Here is a 24,135-nt window from a genome sequence, read left to right as displayed (position 1 = left end):
CCTGCTTAATGAATAGACTGGCACAAGTTCCTCCACTTAATCGTCTCAAGTGAAGTGAACCCCCCAGAAAATCCAAGTGAGTCTAGCCGACGTCTGCTCCAGGTACAGTGGGATCTTCCCACCACTGTCATCTCAGGAAGAGTCCTAAAGAATATGGCCACTAAGGTTACCAACTGAGACAAATACACCTGGGCGAACAGTCTACGATCCGAAACGCATGCAAGGGAAGAGTAGCAAGCTCAATCCCCTTGAAGGCTCCTTGACATAATCCAAGGTTTACTAACAAGTGACCCCAGGCTCCTCGACAATGGTTAATCCGAGGTTTACCGTTTTTAATACGTGAATATCTGGCGTCGTTCCCAATGAGGAAGGATTGATTCCCACACTGGTTCGGACATGATCTTGTGCTTCTCCTTTAAGAGGAGCTTTCCCAGAGCATAAATGCAACAATTGGATTTCTTCCCTACCACAAGATACAAATACTTGTTTGTTTTTACTGTCTTGGAGAGTTAATTACTCTCCTACTCCAAGACAGTAGCCTAAGCTAAGTTGGTGTATCGGAGCCCTAGAAATAAAATTGTTACTAGGTGAATTTTACTTTAAGAGTCAATTTTAGTGGTTTTTGTTTAAGTCCAAAGGTGCAGAGATGAAACTCGTGGTATGAAGACTCGATTCAAAATCACTAAAAATGCACCTAAGATGATCTAAACAATCTTTTTCTATTCGATGAAATTCTAAACTAAGAAAGAGTTTGAGAATGCAAATAATTTGTAAACACAAATCTTTCTCAATTAAACAAATTAAAAGAAGAGATTTTCTTTTCCAAAGCACTCAAAACGAGACAACTAGTTATTTCACAAAAAATTCCCTTTTCGTTTCAAAGCACTCAATCACTACAAAAACAAACTTTTTCCGAAAGAGATTTTTTTATATATTTTGTAAGTAAAACACTCAAAACTATGCAAATGACTAACTCTGAGAGCTACAAACTATAAAAACCTATTTGAAGTCAAAGCCTACTAAAATTCTTTTTAAAGGATGTTTTACTCAGCTAGATGCAAGCTAAGGACTAATTTATGCAGAATCACAAATCAGTCAAGAACAACCAATTTCGTTTTCTTTTTGAAAATGAAAATCCAAACTCTCAAACACAAGCTTTTCGAAGTTTTGTAAAGAGAAAACTCAAAGCGGATTCCTCAAACAAGGGGAGATTTCATTAATGGTCAGACTCATAAGAAAGCTGGTAGACACTAAGGTGATCTGAAGTCCCTACAACATCTAAGCTCAAAGCCACTACACAACCAAAACAAAAAACAAACCCAACAAGCAAAACTCCTAGGAATTTCACCTAAAACCCTAGCACTAACGAAATCAATCCAAGGAAAGTTTTTGACAGGGTACATGCAGGTCTGGGCAATGGCTAAAACCTATAAACAAATTCTAAACTGATAAAAAAGAGAAAAATTTAAAATTTCTCAAAATTTTGACAGGGTACGCAGGCAGCCTGTTTACATAGGTGCGTTCACGCTCTGTGCACAAAGCAAAAGCGCGTACAGGTACGCACTATGCTTAACTCAGAGGGTGCGTACTTCTCCCAAAACTATGAAAAATAAAAACTAACTCAAAATTAACTAAACCACCCAATCCCACAATCATCAAGCCAAAAACAGAAACAAAAAACACAGTTTCTCAGGTCAAAGTATAAACAAGGAAAACAATCAATTCCCCAGTGGAGTCGCCATTTTGTCACACGGAATAAGTCGATCTTGCGGACAAGATAGACCTTCCTAGAATCTAAAGAAGACCTAATGACAAGCAAACCAACCAGACACTATCTTTCTCTAAATATGCTTGTATGAACAATAGCAAACAAGTGTTTTTAGGGCCTACCTTAGGTCCAACGCTAGCTTGTGGATGCCCTCGCTCCTTCGATCCAAATGAGCTCCTTTTCGCGAATCTGCAAACACAAACAAGGCAAACAAATTAAATAGCACCTGAAAAGCCAATTGCATAAAACATATTTAACATGAAAGTCAAGGAGTTCATGAAACAAATAACATAAGATACTTGTTGAGAAAAATGAGTTTGATTGTATTAATTCAAAAGATGAAGAACTTTACAACCTTTTCCTTGACGCTGTACAAGCTCCTCCCAAGGTCCAGCAAGAAGTCTCCTCTACTTTGACAAGTTTCACTCACTCCCCAATGAAGCCAAAAAGATGTGTGATCTCTCCTCTTAAGCTCAACTAGGAAGTCTTGATTTCACCAACATTTACCCTAAAAAATGTTTAGCTTCTAACCTCTCTAGCAACCAGCCCAATGCCTGTATTTATAGTGCAATGGAGGGAGGTTACTAGGTCCTCCTTCAAAGGGATAAAGCCCTCCTTCAAAGGGATAGCTCCTCTCCTCAAGGGATTAGCTCCTTCTCTTTTGGGATGCATGAACCACCTCAGAGCGAACAATCCATGTCAAAATTCCTTCTAGAAACCTCTAGAATTAATCCAAAGTGAGTTTTTTAAGATAAAACTTGCGCCTTTTGACTTTCACAGGGGTCCGCACCTACACCGTTAGGGACAGAGCTGGCAGGTCCGCAGCTTTTGTACACAGAAGGTGCGGGACCGCAGGTGACCATGAGAGAAAGTGCAGAACCAGAGTTACATTGATTTTTAATGTCTTTCTCTCATTTCCAAAGCTTGATTTGAAGAGCTGAGGTCTGAGACTTGCTTAGAAGGACAATACAAGTGATGATAGACCCATACTGACTGCAAATAATCATGATGACGATATTTTTGTGTAACAAGAGGAGTCACTTCCCAATTTAGAGCAACAAGAAGAAATGGCTGAAGCACCTGCCTCCACAGAGCAGCAAACCCAAGAGCAAATCCCTCCAAGGCAGGAGGTAACAGTTGAAACTATAGTTTTACAGACACCTGCAAATGAAGAAAGAATGAGGAAAAGAGATAGGCAAGAAGAAACTCCGCTCACTACTTCAACGGATCAACCAGGGGAAAAGAGACAAAGGCTAAATCCGTTATCTGAGGAGGAAATGCCTGAAAGACCAACTGATACTATGCTCCCTCCTAGCATCGAAACATCGGCCAGCTCCTTACAGCAAGAGCAAGAAATGCAAGGAGGAGCAGAAGCAAGTTCTTCAAGGCAGCGAACCAAGGCAAAATCTAGTATCAAAAAGCAGTTCACAGACATAAAAGCAAGAAATGAGCCGGTTAGATACCAGCTCTATAACCAACTGCTCAGAATGGCACCAACCAATCAGGAGAGACTCATGTCAGCCTATGATATTCAAGAAGGGAAGATGACTCTCAGTCATTTTAGACCTACCATGCAGCATCCTCAGTCAGCGGCAGACTACATCAGAACTAACTTGGAAGTGTTTGCCAAAGACATCCACCCCATGGATCAGATTGAGCTACACAAGCAAACCGGGGAGATGGTCTACTCAACCTTGGCTGATAAAACTCTGTTGGCACACAGGTTACAAAATTCTCTACACAATACTGCTGCTCAGCTGGAACTAGAAAAGGCATCATCTCAAGCCAAGGACAACAGAATCAAGTCCTTGGAAGAAATTATTATAGAACTAGGACATGATCCAAATGATCCTAAGGGTGTGCAGACCTTGATGAAGAAAAAAGATGAGAATATAGCAGCTTTGAGAAAACAGATCAAGATACCACCTACCCATCACCCTCAGACTGAAGGGGTTGCAGAACAAAAGAAAGATCAAGATGTGGTTGCTCTACTCTTGACCTTACATAAGAGATTGGTGGAAACAGAGAGTGCTTTGGAGGTGACCCTAAAGCAAAGACAAGAAGGGAAAGCACCTCAGCCACCACCAGTAATCATAAATATTGAGGATACTCCTCAAATAATAACTCCACCAGCTCCTCCCACCGGGCAAACATTAGAGGCAGGCCCTTCAAGCTCAGCACCAGCATCAGAAGTGACAACACAAGTAGCAGCATCAGAACAGGTACCCAGCCTCAGCATGGAGAATATGATGAAGGAGCTTGAAGCTCTAGAAGTACAGATGGCTGAACTGAAAGAGGCTAAAGAAAAGTTAGCCAAGCTTGAAGAAAAATATGACAAATCCAAGCAGAATTTGGCTGAAAGGGTAAGGGAGATAAGAGCTCTGGAAAAAAGGATAAAGGAGTTAGAAAAAGAGCTTACTTTGGACAAAACTATAAGTGAAGTCAAGAAGATTCTGTGGGCCAACATTGGTCAATCCATTACAGACCAATGGCTGTCCATTGAAACAATCCATGAGCAAATGGATCTCCTAAGTAGGGAAAAAGCAGAAAATCAAAGAGCCCAGGCATCCCTGGGGAATATGCCTGAAATAGCCAACAGAATGATTCAAGTCCTCAACAATCGCACTGGCCTTCAGCTAGCAGGAATGGGTATCAGAGATAGAATTGACACCATTTTACTAATAAAGAGGGTGCTCACCTTGAGGAACTATGTGCAGACATTGGACAGAAGGTGTCAAGAAATGCAGACAGAGGTAAATGAATTTATTGCAAAAATCACAGCATTGCATAACAGAGGTCTTCCCAGCTTGGTAACTAGTGCAGGAAGATTATTATCACATGAACATTATGCCAAGAGGGTCAACAATTATGCAACAAATCAAATAACAGCGTCCGCAAGCATTTCAGAGGAAACAGGGCCCCCATCTAGGCAGACTCTCTATGAGAAGTTAGAAAATTTGTTTTTTATTGAGCATGAGATGAAGCACCTTTTTGAAGCACCTCCAAATTACTACAAATATACTGAAGCTGATGAGACTCTGATTAAAATATAGAGACACCAATTTCCTACTGAAGATTGGTGGAGAGGCATGATAGAAACATTGCTCTAATAAATCAAATTTTGTTTGTAGTCTTTTTGATCAATCTCGAGTCAGCATTTTCAAAAGACTCACATGTTCAATCTACCTGGGCGGCAATAGAAAGAGCAGCTGGATAACAAGGATAATGACTTGGCACAAATAAACGAGTGCGGATGACGGGGCTAAAGCAATCACGCCGTGATAAAGCAGCAAAAGGCGAAATTCCTCGAAATGGATGCAAAGCACTCGGCCGACCCAGTTGGTTGCAAAGTCAAAGAACTCTGACAAAAATGAACAGCTGTTGTTTGTCTATGTTAATGGCAATAACTGTTGTATCTACTATTTTTGAAAGTTGGTAAGAAAGTTATGAGTTAATGACTCATCTTTCAGATATTTTGTGAAACACTTTTGTATATATACCCCCACGCATAGATTATTTGGGGTTGTTGATTTTTATTATGGAGAGCTCCACTGTATCTTCTCAGAGTTGAATACAAGAAGCTATTGGTCTTTTCAATTTGGCTTTGGTTGGACATGTTGTGATGAAATTGCTGCCTACTGCAGGATTCCTGTGTTATCTCGTGATACAATAAGTTTCTTCTGAACTGTGTTTTGTATTTTCTCTGTTTGCAGAAACCATCTATGTTATATGTTTAATACTCTTAGCAATAAGGAAAAAGAATAGTTTAGGATTTGTCCATTGAGGCACCCTAAACTCAATCTTTGTTGCTAATTATGTTTTCTTTAGAACTAGTTATAAATGTGGAATTCTTAAATGCTCCCATTTCCTCTAAGTTTACATGGTGAAATCTATTCAGGAATTCTTAACTGCTCTTGAATAAATATTCAACCCTTTATTCTCGTCTTCACAGTGAAAGAAATCTTCATTGCCTTTCATTGTGTTAAGTCTTACTGTTTTTCCTTTAAATCAAAAGTTTGTTTCATGAATACCTGTCTGGCTCTGCAGTGACACTATCCTTATCACATACTCCAAACAACATACAATCATGGACTCCCATTGCCCAATGGAACAAACTCTCTGAATATTGCATGCCCCTCTTTAGAACATATCATTCAACCAAACTTCAAACAAAATTCAGTGTTTCATAGCTAGCCTAAAATTCCCAAAAACAAAGTTAAATCAGAAAGAGAGAGCCCTCTCTGATTGCAGGTAGGTTAGGACCTGCAATCCAAAGATTGGTTTGTGATTACTTCGGCCGTATTCCCTTTAGGAGTCAAAGGGAGCAACCTGAGTGATAATAGTTGGTACCATCACAGAGGAAGGGGCTTCTGTGAGTATCCTTTCCTCAACTTCTTGGGAAGCACTTGGTTCGCCATCGCTTTTGCTTGAGATGCGAAATCTGACAGGCTTCGACAAAGGAACCAGTCGACCGTTAGGGATCCTTCCAAATTTGCCTATAACTTTGAGAAGGAAAATCATTTATCTGAACGTAATAGTAGTCTAAGGACCTTTAGATTACAATCTACTCCTTGGGTGCGACTACATTTATAGCATGGGAGCTATTGTTTCCTCACTCTTTCGAGTGATGTGTTTTCCGCATGAATGCAAAGTGGTCCAGCTCGTAGACCAGGTTTCATTCCCCAGTTCACACATAGCTAATAGTCAAATTCCATCCCTAACAGGTCATTTTGCACAAGGAATGTCTCATCAATCTCCAGTCCGTCCACCTGATGAGCGCGAGTGATTTGGTGGTAGTGACTGAAACCTAGGGGGCATGCACCCTGGTCTGCTTCGGCAAGAAAACTTCAGGTATAGTGTGGGTTTCCGCGGAGGATATATGACTAGTCTGACACACCCATCCATTTAGGAAAATGGGATTAGACTCGAATAAGATACCTCCGTGAGAAGGTATGCCTTTCCCGACAGAACAAATGTTTTGTCTGCAAATTGACGGGTAACCTGGAAACTCTACTTCGCTATACCTGGGGGCATGCAAACCTTTTTGCATGAAAGTGAAAAGTGACCATTTATTTTCTTAGTTTGTAGGTTCTTAACCCTTTAAACTTGTAGGATTGGTCGTTCCTAGCTTACGTAATAAAAGGATTCAGAGCAAAATTTCGAATGGGGAAAGCTCCCTAAAAAATGAACCTATCGATGAGACATCCTTATTATACGACTAGCACGAGCAGTTTTACGCGAAGTTCAAGCTCGTTAAAAAATAAACCTAGCAATGAGAATATGCTCCACTAGAGTTTAAGCTCGTTAAAAAATGAACCCACCTTCGGTAAATAACCATTGCAATCACATTATTATCAGCTTTTGAGCCTTGGTCGTGTTCTTACCATCACCTCCACTCTTTTTTAGCCAATCATACGCCTCCATTTGATTTTTTACCCCTTTTGAGGAACAACTGCGACGAGTGATCCTATTAGCCACCTTCTTTACACTGCCATGATTGAAAAGTTCCAAACATTACCTGGAACCAGCTGCTATCCGAAAACATCACTCGTTCCTCAAAAAATGAGTCTCCTTTAAGCTCTTTTCATCTGACTCGTAAAATATGAAAAGATTTCCGAGCAATTGGCCTCTCCAGCTCATTAAAGTGATTGGAAGTGCCATCCCTCCTCTAGATTTTAATCTTTTTGGACCTGAGGGATTATTACACAAAAAGATCGAGCGTTTGTATTGTTCGGCTCGTTAAAACTATAAAAAAGTCATCCCTTTCGCATTTTTTTATACTTTTTCGGACTTAAGGGATTATATTACAAAAAAGGAATATTGGAGTTTCCTTTCTGTCTCTTTTCAAACTCTCTAAAATTGAAAAGAACCGAGTTATCCTTGTCGTTAAACTCGTTAAAACAATAGCGACAAACTTGTCCATTCAGACAAGAGCAAGTCTTACTGTCGCTAGGCTCGTTAAAACATAGCGAAGGGTTTTCCCGAAGGGAAAATTATAGAACAAGCATATGTTATCCTCCTCAAGCTGGACAAAAATAAAGTTGTACTGGTCAGAAATGACTAGGGAAAATTGGGAAGAAAACTTTAAGAAACATTATTGGTAGCAGGTCGCTCTTGGACATGACACTTTCACTCCATCACCATGATTGAGTCGAGTTGGGTTATTCCGTTCACCGGTCATATCACCATTGGTTCACCGTACTATCCACTTTTGGGGTTAACGCTACCAATCCATTTCAGTGTCGCCAATATGTTCAAGAGAAGTCGCTTAGAGAATTCATGATTCATTCTTTCATGACCGCTGCAATACCTTCATGATTCATTCTTTCATGACCGCTGCAATACCTTCATGATTCATTCTTTCATGACTGCTACCCTGAACCTTGTATCATCAAATCGTTTTCACCTCCATGAAATCATTTGCTTCATTCCATGTCGCAACGGTGGGATTCATTAATGCCCTCCTACGACGGGTCACTTCTTGTCAACATCAGCTCATTATCCAAGAAGTCGACCTAGGAACAACCCTTTCAGTACTTTGAAGCTTACATGCCTTAATGGCAAGTTTCTCACTTCTGGCGACTGGTTTACATTAATGGCCTTCAACCGAAAGATTTTGCGTGGTGTTCAATATTGACTCATGTATTCACACCATGTGAATTGTACTGTAGTACCTTGAGGATCATCATCATCATCGGTGATTCCTCTCACGCCTGTTAACAACTTACATCATTGGCTGGTAATCAGGTGTTGTCTTTCCATGTTCGACATCAGAACATATTTTCACATGGATCGACTTGTACTTTGGGTGAAGATTGAACGAGTTTTGAAGACATCAAATGTACATCATTGCTGCACAGATAATCATCCAAACCAAAGGATGATGGCTCTACCAGAATCATCGGTCTGCTACACAGACGGTTGTCTGTCCTATGTACATGAAAATGAATTTATAAAGCTGAGCATGGGAATGCCCGCCTCAGCTAGATCATGAAAATATTATGAAGATAATTTATTGTATTGTATCTTATTACAGGTCACCTTCCAGTTTGAAAAACCTCGGATCCTCATGATAAAGCATTTCACCCGACACCAAAAAGATTTACGACCTCATGCTTTAGGGGGCAACTGTTATAGACATATTTGGGCACTGCAAACCCAATCAAATATTTCCATAAAAAAAGGGCTTATAAGTCCCTACAAATGTTGTTTCATACCCTAAAGGAGTAAGGTCAGCTGATTACATCATCTCCTAGAAGTTCTCCATGAAAAACTACTCAGAACTGGTCAAAGCAGGACCATACAGACTGCCCAGTGCTAAAGGTACGATGCCTCTCACCTGCCACATGCAAAAAGTGTGATGCATCTCACCTACCACATGCAAAAAGTGCGATGCATACTGGAAAGCCATTCTGTAGGGTGCGATGAGCGAGAGCAGACAAATGGCACAAGCAATTTGCTAGGTGACCCTGAGAATCTTCTAGAAGTTGCTCATTTGACACTTGCCTCTCTGAATTCGCCCAAGGATGAGTAAGAGATCATGAAATATCCAAGTGGAACCAAGAAATATCAGAGAGATGACACTAATCAAAATCCTAGAAGCTGACTCACCCCCCTGCAAACATCTATATATGGATCCCTCATCCCAGAGATCCAAAGGCTGGAATTTTGTAATTTTCAAGGAAGTGCTGTTGGTTTCTCTTCGAAGATATTGTTGGGTGATCTTGCTTTGTATGAGGTGAATAGGGATTTAATTCTGGGAGGATGGCACCGTGTTAGACCAAGTGGTTGTAATCCTCTCTTCTACTACTTCTATCAATAAAGCTATTTGAGTTTTCCTCCATATTCTTGTATATCTCTGAATCTTGTGTTGATATATGCATTTGTATGGTCAATATATATCTGATCCTATATTGTTTATGGTGATAGATCTCTATGCTTTGATGGTATTATGCTGCTTTGACTCTACAGGTGCTCTTTGAAACGGGACAAGTAAGGAAGGAGTGGCGAGATTCTGTCAAAGGGGAAAGGAAAAAAGCAAGGAGCCAAGTGAAAGATTGAGGTTGGTACTCTCTGCTTCTTTCTCATCTATCTCTCGTAAAGGAAAAAACAAGTGACTTTAGTTTGTTTGTTTCTAAGATAGCTAACCGTCTTAGTGGGACTAGCAGCTCTGAATAGACACTAGTTTTGCCGATAGTAAGAAGAAAAAAGGGGAAAATGACCTATGTGAGCTTCCCTTTGAATGTAACGAATCAGATCATGAACCTTTCTGACTTTTAGAAAATCAACGTTGTATAGCAGAGATAACGTTGGCTCCTTCTGGGGATGAAATCCTCCCTGTGAGGTTTCAAGAATTGTAGACCACTGCCTTTTATAAAAACAAGATCAACAATATTTCCAAGTGTTCCATTGGGCATGGAGTCTAATTAAGCCTATGCTAAAACTTGTAAAAAGAACATATTTACAATGTTGAGGCCTAAAAGGCCTTAATTAACATAAACCTTCAAAAACTCCCCATTGACTGGGCCATCAAAAACTGTTTCTCCTTCCATACTTTTCAGCATGAAAGTGTTGTTCCCCTGGATATGAGAAATGACAAAAGGTCCAGTCCACAGAGCATTGAACTTGCCATGATTGCCTTTCTTTTCCTTCAGTACATCCCACTTGAGTACCAAGTCTCCAACCTGAAAATTTTCCATCTTTGCCTTTCTTTCAAAGGCTTACTTGATTCTCTTTTGATGTACTGCAAACATTTCAATCAGTTGATCCCTGATTTGGTGTACTTCAGCCAAGTCATTAATCCTCTTTGCCATGTCATTTTCCTCATCTTGCTCTTCCTGCAAGAACTTAGCCACATGGATGGTCAAATGGATTGGGAATAGAGCCTCAGTGCCATATATCATCTTGAACGGAGAATTCCCTGTAGATTTCCTGGTGGTCTCCCTGTCAGCCCACAATGCAAACTTCAGTTTCGAATCCTAGTTCCTTTTGTTGTCTTCCAACAGATTTTTAATTACCCTTATCAGGATCTTATTGGATGATTCTGCTAGACCATTACCTTGAGGGTAATATGAGGCAGAATGCACTAGCTTAATGCCTATTGAGTCACACATGTCCACCAACTCTTTTGCCATGAAGGCTGTTGTATTATCTGTAACCAATTTGTGTGGACAACCAAACCTGGTGAAAATGTTTTCTGTCAAGAACTTCATGACCACATAGTGATCAGCTTTCCTAGTAGGGATGGCCTCAATCCATTTAGTGAAGTAGTCAGTGGCTACTAAGATCCATTTGTGCTAGCCACTAGAATGAGGATTAATTTCCCCTATGAAATCCAAACCCCACTCTTGGAAAGGGCCACTGACATGTATTTGCTTCAAGGGTAAGGACTTCAGCTGCTATTTTCCTTCAAACCTCTGGCACTTGTCACAAGATTTTACAAATAAAAAGACATCAGAAAACAAAGCGGGCCAATAATACCTAGCTCTGAGGACTTTGTGGGCTGTGCTCTTCCAATAATGATGTCCTCCACAAATGCTGGAATGAAACTGATGCATGACCTCCATAGATTGTTTTTTGTCTAGACATCTCAAAAGAATTCCAGATGGATCCCTCCAATAGAGCAGGTTTTCATGAATGCAATACTTGGCTGCTCTGAGCTTAATAGTTCTGGCTTGGCTTGAACTTAGGCCTGGAGGAACTTCTAGCTTCAACAAAAATTGAACTATTGTAGAATACCATTCACAAGAAGCTAGATTTTCTGCCAGTGACTGGTTCTGCCCTGGTTCAACTATTGCTTCTTCTGTCTGTCTGTCATCTGAACTTGTGCTTATCCAATTCATGTCCAACATCCTGCAATTTTCTTCAGTCATCAGTTTGGCAAGGACCTGACCTCTGACAAGCTTGGTGGGCTTCAGTTCTTTGTTGAATTCAATAAGCTTTGCAATCCATTTAGCCCTTCTTCCATCAACATCTGGCTGTGTTAGGACATCCTTTACTGAAGCAGAGGGTACATATGCAATTACCTTGGAGTGCAGGATGTAGATTCAGAAAGCTTGAAGACATTTGATAAGAGCATAAACTTGTTTTTCAATGATATCATACCTTAGTTCAACATCTTTTAATGTTTTGCTGACAAATGCTACTGGATGCTCTGAACCCTCATCATCTTTCTGCAACAAGACTGCTGCAAGGGTGTCACCTGAGGCAAATGAAAAGATATGGAACTCCTTGCTATAGTCTGGGCTGATCAAAGTCAAGGCTTCCATAATAGTTCTTTTGATGGTTTCAAAATCTCTTCTTGCTGCATCAGTCCATTTGATATCTGATCCCTTTTTCAGCATGGAGGTGATGTATTTTACAAATTTTGCAAAATTAGGAATAAACCTCCTTACAAAATTTATTTTGCCCAGAAAGGATTGGATGTCCTTTTTTGACCTTGGGACAGACAATGTCTGTATTGCTTTTACTCTTTCTGGGTCAATCTTGACACCTGCAGCAGAAACAATGTGTCATAGCAGTTTTCCCTCTTCTAAAGCAAATTGTGACTTTTTAGGATTCACTGATATTCCAAACCTTCTGCACTTCAGAAACACTTTCTTCAAATGCTGCAAATGATCTTGATGGTTGTTGGAGTATACTGTTATATCATCCAGGTAGACAAGGACAAATTTATCCTTCTCTCCTACAAATGCTATATCCATAGCTCTCTGAAAGGTGGCTCCAGAATTCATGAGCCCAAAAGGCATCTTAGAGTACATGAATGTGCCCCAAGGAGTGGTGAAAGCAGTATTTTATTGATCATCTGGATGTACAACAACCTGGTTATATCCTGAAAATCCATCCAGGAAAGACATCACTTTGGCTCTCGAGACTTTTTGTAGCAAATGCTCCATCTTTGGCAGGGGATAGTTGTCTTTCTTAGAGCATTTTTTCAGGTTCCTGAAATCAACACATAGCTTGATTTCTCCAATTTTCTTCCTCACCAATACCAAGTTGGCTACCCATTTTGAATATCTCAGAGGGACTATGATTTTGGCGGCCAATAACTTCTTGATTTCTTTTTCAATCAGAGGGAGGAGCAAAGGATTAATGGGTCTCAGTTTTTGCTTAAAAGGGATGGTGTCTTTCTCCAATGGGATCTTATGCTGGATGACCTTTTTGTCATATGTTTTAAGGTCTCTGTATTCCTAGGCAAAGACATCAAAAAATTGCCTCATTAAAGTGTAGTACTCAGAGCTTTGGGCAGCAGATAGATGGATGGACAGATTTATATACTTTGGATGATCTGGACTCCCTATGTTATGCCTATGGACTGCAAACTGATCTTCTTTTTGGGCAATCTTATGAGGCACATCATTCTAGTCAAACAACTTCTCTAGAGGCACTAGCCCTTTAGGGATATGATTGCTAGGAAACTATACAATACTGTCTTGGCCAATTCTGTTCCTTAGCTGGGGCTGGAAACATTCCTCCAAGGTTTCATTCTCTTGGTCGATTTGTGTTAAAATTGGAAAGCAGGGAAAAAATTCATGTGGGTCATCTTATTCATGGCTAATAATATTTTTATTAGATTCCTCTCGTCAAGAGGTGTAGGATTGATATAAAGATCATCCAATTCCGATAAGTATTCATGGAGATATGAATTTATTTTGATTATGAAATTATTATCAAGCCGACCTACAACTCATGTAGGCTCAGAAGCCCAACAGTCGCATCTATTCACCCACCAACGTTGTGTATAAATATAAGAGGACTTTTCCTCATTTATACTCACTCATCTCATCACATCTCTCTCTCTACTGCGCAGATATGAGTCTCCTCTCTACTGCGCTGAAATGGGTCTCTCTCTCTCACACATGTGAAGCCGGAAGCTGTTGAATCTGAAGCTGCAACTACAGAAGTAAAGATTGACTTGCGTGGCCTAGAAGATCTCCTCTTTGGAACTGCACTGTAGGTTCATCTGAAACTCCTCTAGAAACCGAAACTTTTGGTGGTGGAATGAAGTCAATCCGACTGTCGGTTTGTGAGATATGGTCTGCCCTAGTTTGATAATGAAGTCGCTAATGCTGATGCTGCTGATCTAGGGTTTGCTACTGCTGATATGAATCAGATTTATTGTACTATTTCTCTCTGCTGAATTATTGAAGATAAAGGAAGATTTGATCAAAGGGTTTCCACACACATTGTGGGGTTTGTCCCTGGCTAGCCGCCACATCTTGTGTCTCTTGTCTTGGCTTATTTTCTGTCGATCGTTTAATGTTCTATCTGCACTTTTACTTTATGTACATGTGATTGCTAATCGGTGGAATATAATAAGAAAAATAAGTAAACTGTTATAAGCATAGAACATGCCATAACTTAACATGGTATCAGAGCTGAGGTGAAGACAAAGCCTGAGCAAGAGCAAGAGCAATCATTGAAGAGAATATTGGCAAGGCTATCCTAAAAGAACTATGGGGTCCTCAACACTCTTTCCTGCCGAAGACAAGCTCCGTGAGAAAGCTGACTATCATAGATGGAAGATGTCTATCGATCTAACCCTTGAAGATCAAGGAGTGCTGGACCATGTAAGAGGAAATATTGTTGAGCCTTCATCAAATGCATCTGCTACTGCCTGGAACAAATGGAAAAATGGAGAAGTCAAAACAAAGAAGATCATCTGGGACTCTATCGACAAGCGCTTGGTGGCCCACATCTCTAATCTAGACACCTCCAAGGAAATCTACGACAGACTGGTGAGTTTATTTAAGGTTAATGATGCAAATCAAGTTTTGTTTCTTAGAAATAAGCTGAGGGAAATCAAGAAGGGTAAAGATGAAAGTATGCAAGCATACTTCTTAAGAATCACCGAGATCAAGAACGATCTCCTATCTATTGGGGAAACTATTACTGACATAGAAATGGCACTCACAACTCTCGGAGGATTACCATTTGAATGGTATGTGTTCAAGACTACTTGTTGGAGAGGTAAATCCCCTCTACGGATAGAGGCGATCCCTACTAGCCCAGCAGGGGTCTAGCAACAATCACACAATGCTGCTACGCATGCTCCTAATTACAATTAAACAAGAGGTAAAAAGCACCTACTTGGATTCCTGCGTTGTCGTTTGACGAAGAGATGTTGCCTTCGCTCCTCCGCTTCGGCTGGTCACAATCCTCCGCGATCTCCGCGAATAGATACCTGCACACACGAAGAGGAAACAAACACAAGTGTGAAATCTAGTAAAAGTAACCATACATCAGTCAGAAAAGATGTAATTCACATTTAACCATTGCATAGAAAAATGAGAATGGAACAATAATAGCAGTCATCTATTATTAATCAGAATAGAGAAGAGTACAACCAAATGTTCTGACGTCAGTAACCTTCTCAGGAGGGGCCAGTCAGCATGTATCTCAAGCATTCACCTTTGAGGATGATTCTCCCAAGACAAACAAATCTCTCTCTCACACAAATAGCACAAAACAACCTTCCCTAAACAATCAATCACTTCCACACCTAGCACACCAAACCTATAGCAGCAATCTGAGCACTACAAGCTCTGTACAATCCAAGCTATTCCAAGCTAAGTCTAACTATCTCTAACTAGCTGCTCATGGTAATGGTGAGAGTTTATATAGGAGAAGGAGTCTCCTAAAAGGGTGGAAGGATGAGCTTATCCTTGAGGGAAACGGTTGCAAAGGGTCGAACAGTCATGCCATAGAAGGGAGTCGACATTCACAAAGCTAACAACCAAGCCTGGAGTTATCTGGAAGGCTGGTTGTTTGAACAAATTCGCCCAAACTGGATCAGCGCGGATTATGAGGAAACTGACACGATGTCGCCGCGTCCACATAACTAGGACAGTCATGTCAGCGCGGAAGAACACGGGAAAGGCGCGCTGGCGACCAGCGCGGAAAAGTGATGTCCTTCCGAGCTGGCAGCGCACGGAATACACTACAGGGCACCAGTCATCGCGAGTATTTTGGGAACAGACGTGCTGATGAACAAAACTTTGGATAAATGGGTTTTTGGGCCAGTTCAGGAGGCATGAAGCGTAGTGATTGGCACAGCAGAGTGACTGACAGGAAGGCAGTGACAAATTACTGTGTAACACTACTCTTTTGAACTATAATGTAATTCCTGGTTTCGAGGAATTAATGGCTAGATGCATTCAAGAAGAAACAAGGGAAGAAGTGCAAGAAATGCCCATGCCTAAAGGTCCTCCTGCTGCCTTTTCTTCTCATGCAAAGAAAAGAAATAATTCCGGGACTAAATCAAAAGGAAAGGCTGGACCTAAGGCTAGAAGAAAATGACGATGTTACATTTGCGATAAAGCAAGTCACTATGTATGAGATCATGAGCATCATGATGAATGAGATCATGGACATAAAGGGCAACATGAGATCATGGACATATAGGATAGCATGATGATGATGCACACTAGTTTGCGCAGCATTATGATGGATAAAATCATGGACATGGGCAGCATGATGATAATCATGATTAGAGAAGCATGGTACAATATGCAGTGGTGCAACTCGAAATCCCTCTAATGGAAATCAAACGTATGACAAATTCTACAACAAAGGTAAGAGGAGAGCTGGGATTCAAGGAAGAGGACAAGCATTCAAGAAGGCCAGAAATTCCAGGATGTATTAAATGCACCTGACCTCAAAAAGAACCTGGTGTTCATCTCGGGAACGAAAGACAAAGGCTACAAGGTAACCTTCAGCGAGGGCAAGGTATGTATATGGAAAAATAATGTTAAAGATGCCTTTACTCTTGGGTTTAGTGTTGATTCATTATATCAGGTCGATGGAAGTCTGCTAGGTGTCATGTCTTATGACACATCTCTTCAGTCCGAACTTTGGCATTAGAGGTTTCCCCCCTTCATTATAAAGCTATACTCGGTGTAAGACAAATGGTGATAGGGATGCCCGAATTCTGAATAGAGAATGAAGGTGTATGTCCAGGATGTTGTTATAGCTCCAAATCTCACTCTTATGGTTTGTGATGCTGCACTCATGGCCTAGGGCAACCCCTCCTTCCAGACCTGGTCCTAAAATTTAAAAAACAATGTTTTATTCCCTATACGCGACATTGCCCTGAGTTAAACGCGTGTACACGCGGGTCTGTGTATACCCAACCCGCGTGTATGTATTAAAACACTTAAAAAAATAATAAATTCCTTATTTTCGGGCGGAGATCGCGGGTTTTACCTGTTGGATCACCTGTTAGTGCCCGTGGCCCAACTGTTCCCAACCAACTCCTAACTAAAAAACTACTTTGGAGATGGTATAAAAAGACATCAAAGGGAAGGCCAAAGGGAGAGAAAGAGGAGAGCAAGATTATTATGCTGAGATTTTCCCCTTAGACCAGGTCTGAAGTCCTTGGTGCTTTCTGCACTTCCCCCATTTTGCATAGGAAACCCTTGTTTCCATGTGTATAGGTGATCATTCATCCTTGATATCATCATTGAGTAAGACTTGGAAGGAGTTCTTGTTGGAGGCTTGAGGTTGGAACGAATCCGGGAGGAAGCTTTGCTTGGAGCCTGCTGAAGGTGTTCAGGTGATATCTTTCCGTTATATGTACTTTATTTGCCTTTATATATAAAGAAACACGTCTTTGTTCCCGAAACAATCTTTCTTTATGCTTATGAGATTCTTGTTTTGAATTCTTATGCAAGTGGTTACTTAAAGATTTTTATAACTAACTTTATAGCATAAAGATGGTTTATACATAAGTATTTGTACATGTACTGTTGTGTTCTTTGATTTGTTTGTCTTACAGGTCAAAGGAAGAAGAAGGGAACTCCAAGAAGGGTTTGGACCCTAAAGGCCTTCTCGAACATAGGACCTTAGGTACGTACCCTTAACATTAGAATTTGCTTAAAAGTAAAGACGATGGCTGTGTGTGTGTTTCTTTGAATAAGCAATTTTTAGTCTGGTAGAGTCTTAGCCCAAAGGACCCTAGGGGTACTTTCCTTTCAACCAGATGTGCTGAAGGAAAGCTCAAAAGGGGACCATTCCCCTCAAGCCAAAGCAACACCTCCGATATATTACAACTGGTTTACTCAGGCATACCTGAGGTTGGCATTAAGAGGGAGACTACTACACCACATACTCCTGAGCAGAATGGTGTGGTGGGAAGGAAGAACCACACGATGATGGAAGCTGTCCGGGCCATGCTACATGATCAAAGACTTCCAAAGATTCTATGGGCTGAAGCTGCAAACACTGCCATATATGTACAAAATCGATGCCCTCATCAAGCATTGAGTTCCAAGACTCCTGAAGAAAAATTCACCGGTGAGAAACCTGATGTTTCTCATTTTAAAATTTTTTGGAAGCCCTGTATACTTTCATGTGCCGAAAGAGAAAAGAAATAAATTGGGAGCATCTGGAAAGAAGGGAATTTTCGTGGGCTATGGTAAAAATACTAAAGGCTATAGAATCTATGTAGCCGGTCAAAGGGAAGTCATAATTAGTCATGATGTCACCTTTGACGAAGATATGGCTCTTAGCAAGGTGATCAATCTTCCGACTTTGAGGAGCTCTCAAGAAGCCGACACCAGGGAACCGAAAGAAAAAGATGATGAATCAATGCCTGATGTAGGAGAACCCATGGATCCGATTGATCCTCCTCCATATGAGCCTTCCTCTTCTAGGAAGAGGCCTTCATGGCTTAAGGGGTTACTTGATGATGCTGAAGGACATGCTGCACCCCGAGGAACCTTTCGTGAAAGTAAGAAATCTAATAGGTATCAAGGATACCTGACCATCATGAGCACGATCATACAAAATGAGCCTTCGTCATTCTCAGATGCCGTCAAGCATCAAGTATGGAAGGATGCTATGACCGAAGAATATGAGTCTATCATAAAGAATGATGTTTGGGAAGTAGTTCCCAGACCCCAGGACAAGACTGTTGTTACTTCCAAATGGATTTACAACATAAAGCATGCAGCAGATGGAAGCACAGAAAAGTATAAGGCTCGTTTTGTTGCTCGAGGTTTCTCCCAAAAGGAAGGTATAGACTATGATGAGATATTTGCACTTTTTGCCAGATATACGACCATCCACTCGATCATAGCCCTTGCCACTTCACAAGGATGGAACCTACATCAGATGGATGTCAAGACTGCGTTCTTGCATGGCTCGATCAAAGAAGAGGTCTACGTGGAGCAACCCGAAGGATTTGAGATTTATGATCGAAAATATCATGTATGCAGGTTGAATAAAGCTCTCTATGGGCTGAAGCAAGCACCCCGAGCATGGTATGAGAGGATCGATAGCTACTTGATGAAGCTGGGATTCACTAGGAGTGAAGCCGATCCTAACCTTTACTTTAAGGTTGAAGATGACAAGCCTCTCATACTGGTATTGTATGTGGATGACCTCTTTCTAACAGGTGCAGACCCTCTCATTCACAAATGTAAGAGGGAGCTAGCCTCTAAATTTGAAATGAAAGACCTAGGACTGATGCACTACTTCCTAGGACTTGAAGTATGGCAGAAGCCAAGGGAAATTTTCCTATCTCAAGGGAAATATGTGGTAAAGATATTGGAAAGATTTGGTATGATGGACTGCAAGCCTGTGACTACCTTGAGGATCTTAACTTTTAGAAGTTATATGGTAGTGATGTCGGACCATATTTGGGAAATGCCTCTGAGTTTCATAAACTCATTCGAATTGATGTTCTTGGTGAACCTTCGTTCGAACATATTTTTTGCAGTTAGCATTGTGAGCTCATATTTGGTTGAGCCTCACTGGATTGATGCAAGAAATCTTCTGAGATGTCTTCAGGACACAATCTCTCATGGATTAAGATACACTGCCGGAGATGTGAGACTACTTGGATATACTGATGTTGATTGGGCAGGCAGTGTGGTGGACCGTAAGAGCACTTCCGGGTGCTGTTTCACCTTGGATCTGCTTCGATATCCTGGATGAGCAGGAAGCAGAAGTCGGTGGCTTTGAGCACCGCCGAAGCAGGATATATTGTTGCTAGCATAACCTCGTGTGAGGTAGTCTGGTTGCGAAAGCTCTTCAGTGATCTGTTTGGATTTACATTGGATACCACTGTGATTCTCTATAACAACCAGAGGTGGGATTCGATTATTGAGGAATCCCGTATTCGTCGATTGCTCCAGCAGATAGACATCATCTTGAATATGGTAAGTTGATGAGCAAGGAGGCTCCATCGCATTAAGATGATGTACAGGTTGATACACCTTGTCAAAGCCCCGAGGAAAGATATAATCTGTGATTTTCCCAAATGACTTGGAGTCGGTAAGAAACCCTTGTACAAGGGTCCTGCATGTTGCATACATTGAGCTCTGGGAGCTTTGAGGGCTTGCGGTTATTACTAGAGCAACATACGACCACAGGGTGACTCACCCTCCCCTGGTGGTGCACACTAGAACAAGATGATCCGCTCTCTTGTGGGACAAGATGATTCGCTCTCTTGTGGAACAGGATGATTCGCTCTCCTGTGTAGTAGGATGATTAGTTCTCCTGTGAGGCCTGGATTGATGTGTTCTCCATGGCGATTATAGCAGGATTGATGTGTTCTCTTGTGAGGCTTGGATTGATGTGTTCTCCATGGCGGCCTGGATTGATGTGTTCTCCATGGCAATTGTAGCAGGATTGATGTGTTCTCCTGTGGGGCCTGGATTGATGTGTTCTCCATGGCAATTGTAGCAGGATTGATGTGTTCTCCTGTGAGGTCAGGATTGATTAGTTCTCCTGTCGAGGCATCCTACCCATGCAGTCTGGGACTCATGGGAAGTACCTCTCATCTGATCAATGAGCAGGGAAATGAAGTTAGGGACCATAGTAGTACCGATGGACGCATCGTTGTAACTACTGTACTCCCTACGCTAGGATGACCTCCATTGATCTGGGATCAATGATACTGGTCTGGGACAAGTGGTAGGAGTTGTACCATACTATGACGCTAACTTCGGGTCGGTTGAGACTGGTCTGGGACCAGTGGTACATACTCTGAGACTGACTTTGAGTCAGTGGAGGATGATATTGGTCTGGGACCATTGGAGTTGTACTCACTATGACGCTGACTTTGGGTTGGTTGAGACTGGTCTAGGACCAGTGGTACATACTCTGAGACTGACTTTGAGTCAGTATGATACATCCTCGATCATTTCTTCTTCTTCATAATTCGGACAAAAGCAGAGTAGAACAGAACAATGCAAGAGCAGAGCATAACAGAACAAAACAGTACAGATCAGTGCAGGGCAGAACAAGAAAAAGCAAAATAGGCAAAATAGAGCAGAGCAGGGCAAGGGTCAGGCTATACAAGGTAGTGCATTTGATGGATGAATAGTAACGACCGATAGACAGATTGCAGATGAAGTTCTCCATGGTTGAGAGGGAGTGTTAAAATTGGCAACCAGGGAAAAACTTCATGTGGGTCATCTTATTCATGTCTAATAATATTTTTATTAGATTCCTCTGTTCGAGAGGTGTAGGATTGATATAAATATCATCCAATTCCGATAAGTATTCATGGAGATATGAATTTATTTTGATTATGGAATTATTATCAAGCCGACCTACAACTCATGTAGGCTCAGAAGCCCAACAGTCGCATCTATTCACCCACCAACGTTGTGTATAAATATAAGAGGACTTTTCCTCATTTAGACTCACTCATCTCATCACATCTCTCTCTCTCTACTGCGCAGATATGAGTCTCTTCTCTACTACGCTGAAATGGGTCTCTCTCTGTCACACATGTGAAGCCGAAAGCTGTTGAATCTGAAGCTGAAACTACAGAAGTAAAGATTGACTTGCGTGGCCTAGAAGATCTCCTCTTTGGAACTGTGATGTAGGTTCATCTGAAACTCCTCTAGAAGCTGAAAATTTTGGTGGTGGAATGAAGTCAATCCGACTGTCAGTTTGTGAGATATGGTCTGACCTGGTTTGATAATGAAGCCGCTAATGCTGATGCTGCTGATCTAGGGTTTGCTACTGCTGATATGAATCAGTTTTATTGTACTATTTCTCTCTGCTGAATTATTGAAGATAAAGGAAGATTTGATCAAAGGGTTTCCCCACACATTGTGGGGTTTGTCCCTGGCTAGCCGCCACATCTTGTGTCTCTTGTCTTGGCTTGTTTTTTGTCGATCGTTTAATGTTCTATCTGCACTTTACTTTATGTACATGTGATTGCTAATTGGTGGAATATAATAAGAAAAAGAAGTAAACTGTTATAAGCATAGAACATACCATAACTTAACAATTTGCATTTCAGAGAATTCATCAATGACTTGCAGAAACCTATTTACTTCATCATCATCCTCAAAAACTTTCCAGTACTAGACATTATCAGACAAGGATGGTCTATATTTTACTTGGACTTCATAAACCAATTTAGGGGGCATGGGAGGGATGAACATGCTAGTAGACACAGCGAGGGAATCAACAAGCTGATTTTTAGCTGTAGGAATATATGAGATGCAAAAACTATGAAAATAATCTTTGAGTCTCCATACCTCATCTCTGTATGCTTTTAGCTTTGGGTTCCTGGCTTGGAATGTTTTGTTCACCTACTGAATGATGAGATCAACATCTCCAAACACCTTTATGTCTCTGATTACCATGTCTTTGGCAATGTTTAAGCCCAATATCAGAGCCTTATACTCTGCTATATTGTTGTTGACCTAGAAAGTCAGTTTGAAAGACAAATATGTGCTTTCTTGCTTTGGAGATACTAGCACCACTCTTGCTCCTGCAGTTTCCCTTGAACAGGCTCCATCAAAGAACATATCCCAAGCCTGTGTCCCTTCTTCTTCCATGGCCTGGCCTATTGGTTTCTTGAGTTGCACTAGAGCCTTATGGGATTCTTCAAGTAGGAGGATACATGCCCCAAAATCATTGTCCACAGCATAAATGGAATGATTAGTGGGATTCTTCTCATCACTGATAATATAGGCCAGCTGGGCTTCCCTGTACATTCTTTTGCTTTCTCCTCCAAAAACTAGGACAATGGCATAAGATAAATCATTTTGTAATGTCCCACCCAACCTCTTAATCCATCCTCTGGAAAGTAGCATACCAAACTTAGGGGGGACATCTCCTACCACAATATCCATCATCATGCTTTTCATGGGCAGCTGGGTTAGGGTGATGTCTAAGTCTTTGATTAACCCCAGGCACTTCACCTTCCTTGAATCAAAGGAGAATAAATCATGATAAGGTTTGGTAATGTCAAGGCCTAACTCTTCCATGACAGCTTTGAGCATCAGATTATGGCTAGCACCTGTGTCTATCAGACAGTTGTGGAGGATTTTGTCATGGATGATCAAGGAGACATAAAATGATGGAGAATTGTCATCAGCAGGTTCAGTCATTGGGCTAAGCACAACTGTAGGTTTATCATCTTGTAAATTGACATAGTTGTTGGAGGCTTGTGAGGCTTTTAGCTCAATGGCATCAAGGATAGGCTTTCTAAAGACCTCACTCTTTGCAAGTTCTACCAGAGGTACATATATTTTTAACTTCTAGACTTCTAATTCAAAACTAAAAGGGGAAGGGGACTTGTTAAGGCCTCTTACCTCTTGAGTTGGTACTTTCAAGATGGTGGGATCAGCTGCTGGTCTTTTTTGTTTGCTGACCTGCTGCTTTGTGGGGACAACAACGCTTTGTGCGGGATTCTCTTTCACATTACTCACCCTTGACCTCAAGTTATATCTTTGCTAGTCTTCAGTTTGTAGAACAGATTCTTTGTCCCACTCTTGATTGGTCTAGTCCCTGAGTAATGACTCCTCATAGGTAGCTAATGTAAAAAAGGAAACACTGCCCTTGTCTTCCATGCAGTGAATCTCATCCTTTTCATCAAACAACTCCTCCTCCACGACCACGTTCTGGAAAGGAGTCTTAACCCTTTGTTATTCACTGGCCTCTTTGCCCCTCTGAATGATCTATAATTGTTCATTTTCTTTTCTGAATGGATTTGGATTTCTAGGAGCAAATGCATTAGGAAGCCTTGCTTTCCCGGAACTCCGCTCAACCTTCAGTTTGGATATTTTAGTAGCCAATGACTCTATCATATTTGTCATTTTGTTTATTTTAGGTCCTGAAGATGAAGAAGAAGAGGAAGACTCACCTCTCTGCCTCCTTCTATCATATTGGATTCCACCTCCAAGGTTGCATCTTGCATTTCAGCTAGGGAGGCACATCTTCTTTATCTTAATAGCAAGCAGAAATCAGAATCAAAGGCATTGGCATAGGTAATTTTGGTAGAGATGGGTGTCGGCTTGACTTCAGCTGGTATCTTGCTATACATACGATTGAATATTTTATTAAAGTCAGACAATGACTCCCCATTTTCCCTTTTCAGGTTTCCAAACTCAGTATGG

This window comes from Pinus tabuliformis, chromosome 3_1, assembly GCF_031772625.1.
Source record: "Pinus tabuliformis cultivar Carrire ecotype Pingquan chromosome 3_1, CPIR1, whole genome shotgun sequence".
In the NCBI taxonomy this organism is placed as follows: domain Eukaryota; kingdom Viridiplantae; phylum Streptophyta; class Pinopsida; order Pinales; family Pinaceae; genus Pinus; species Pinus tabuliformis.
This window is presented reverse-complemented; position numbering follows the sequence as displayed.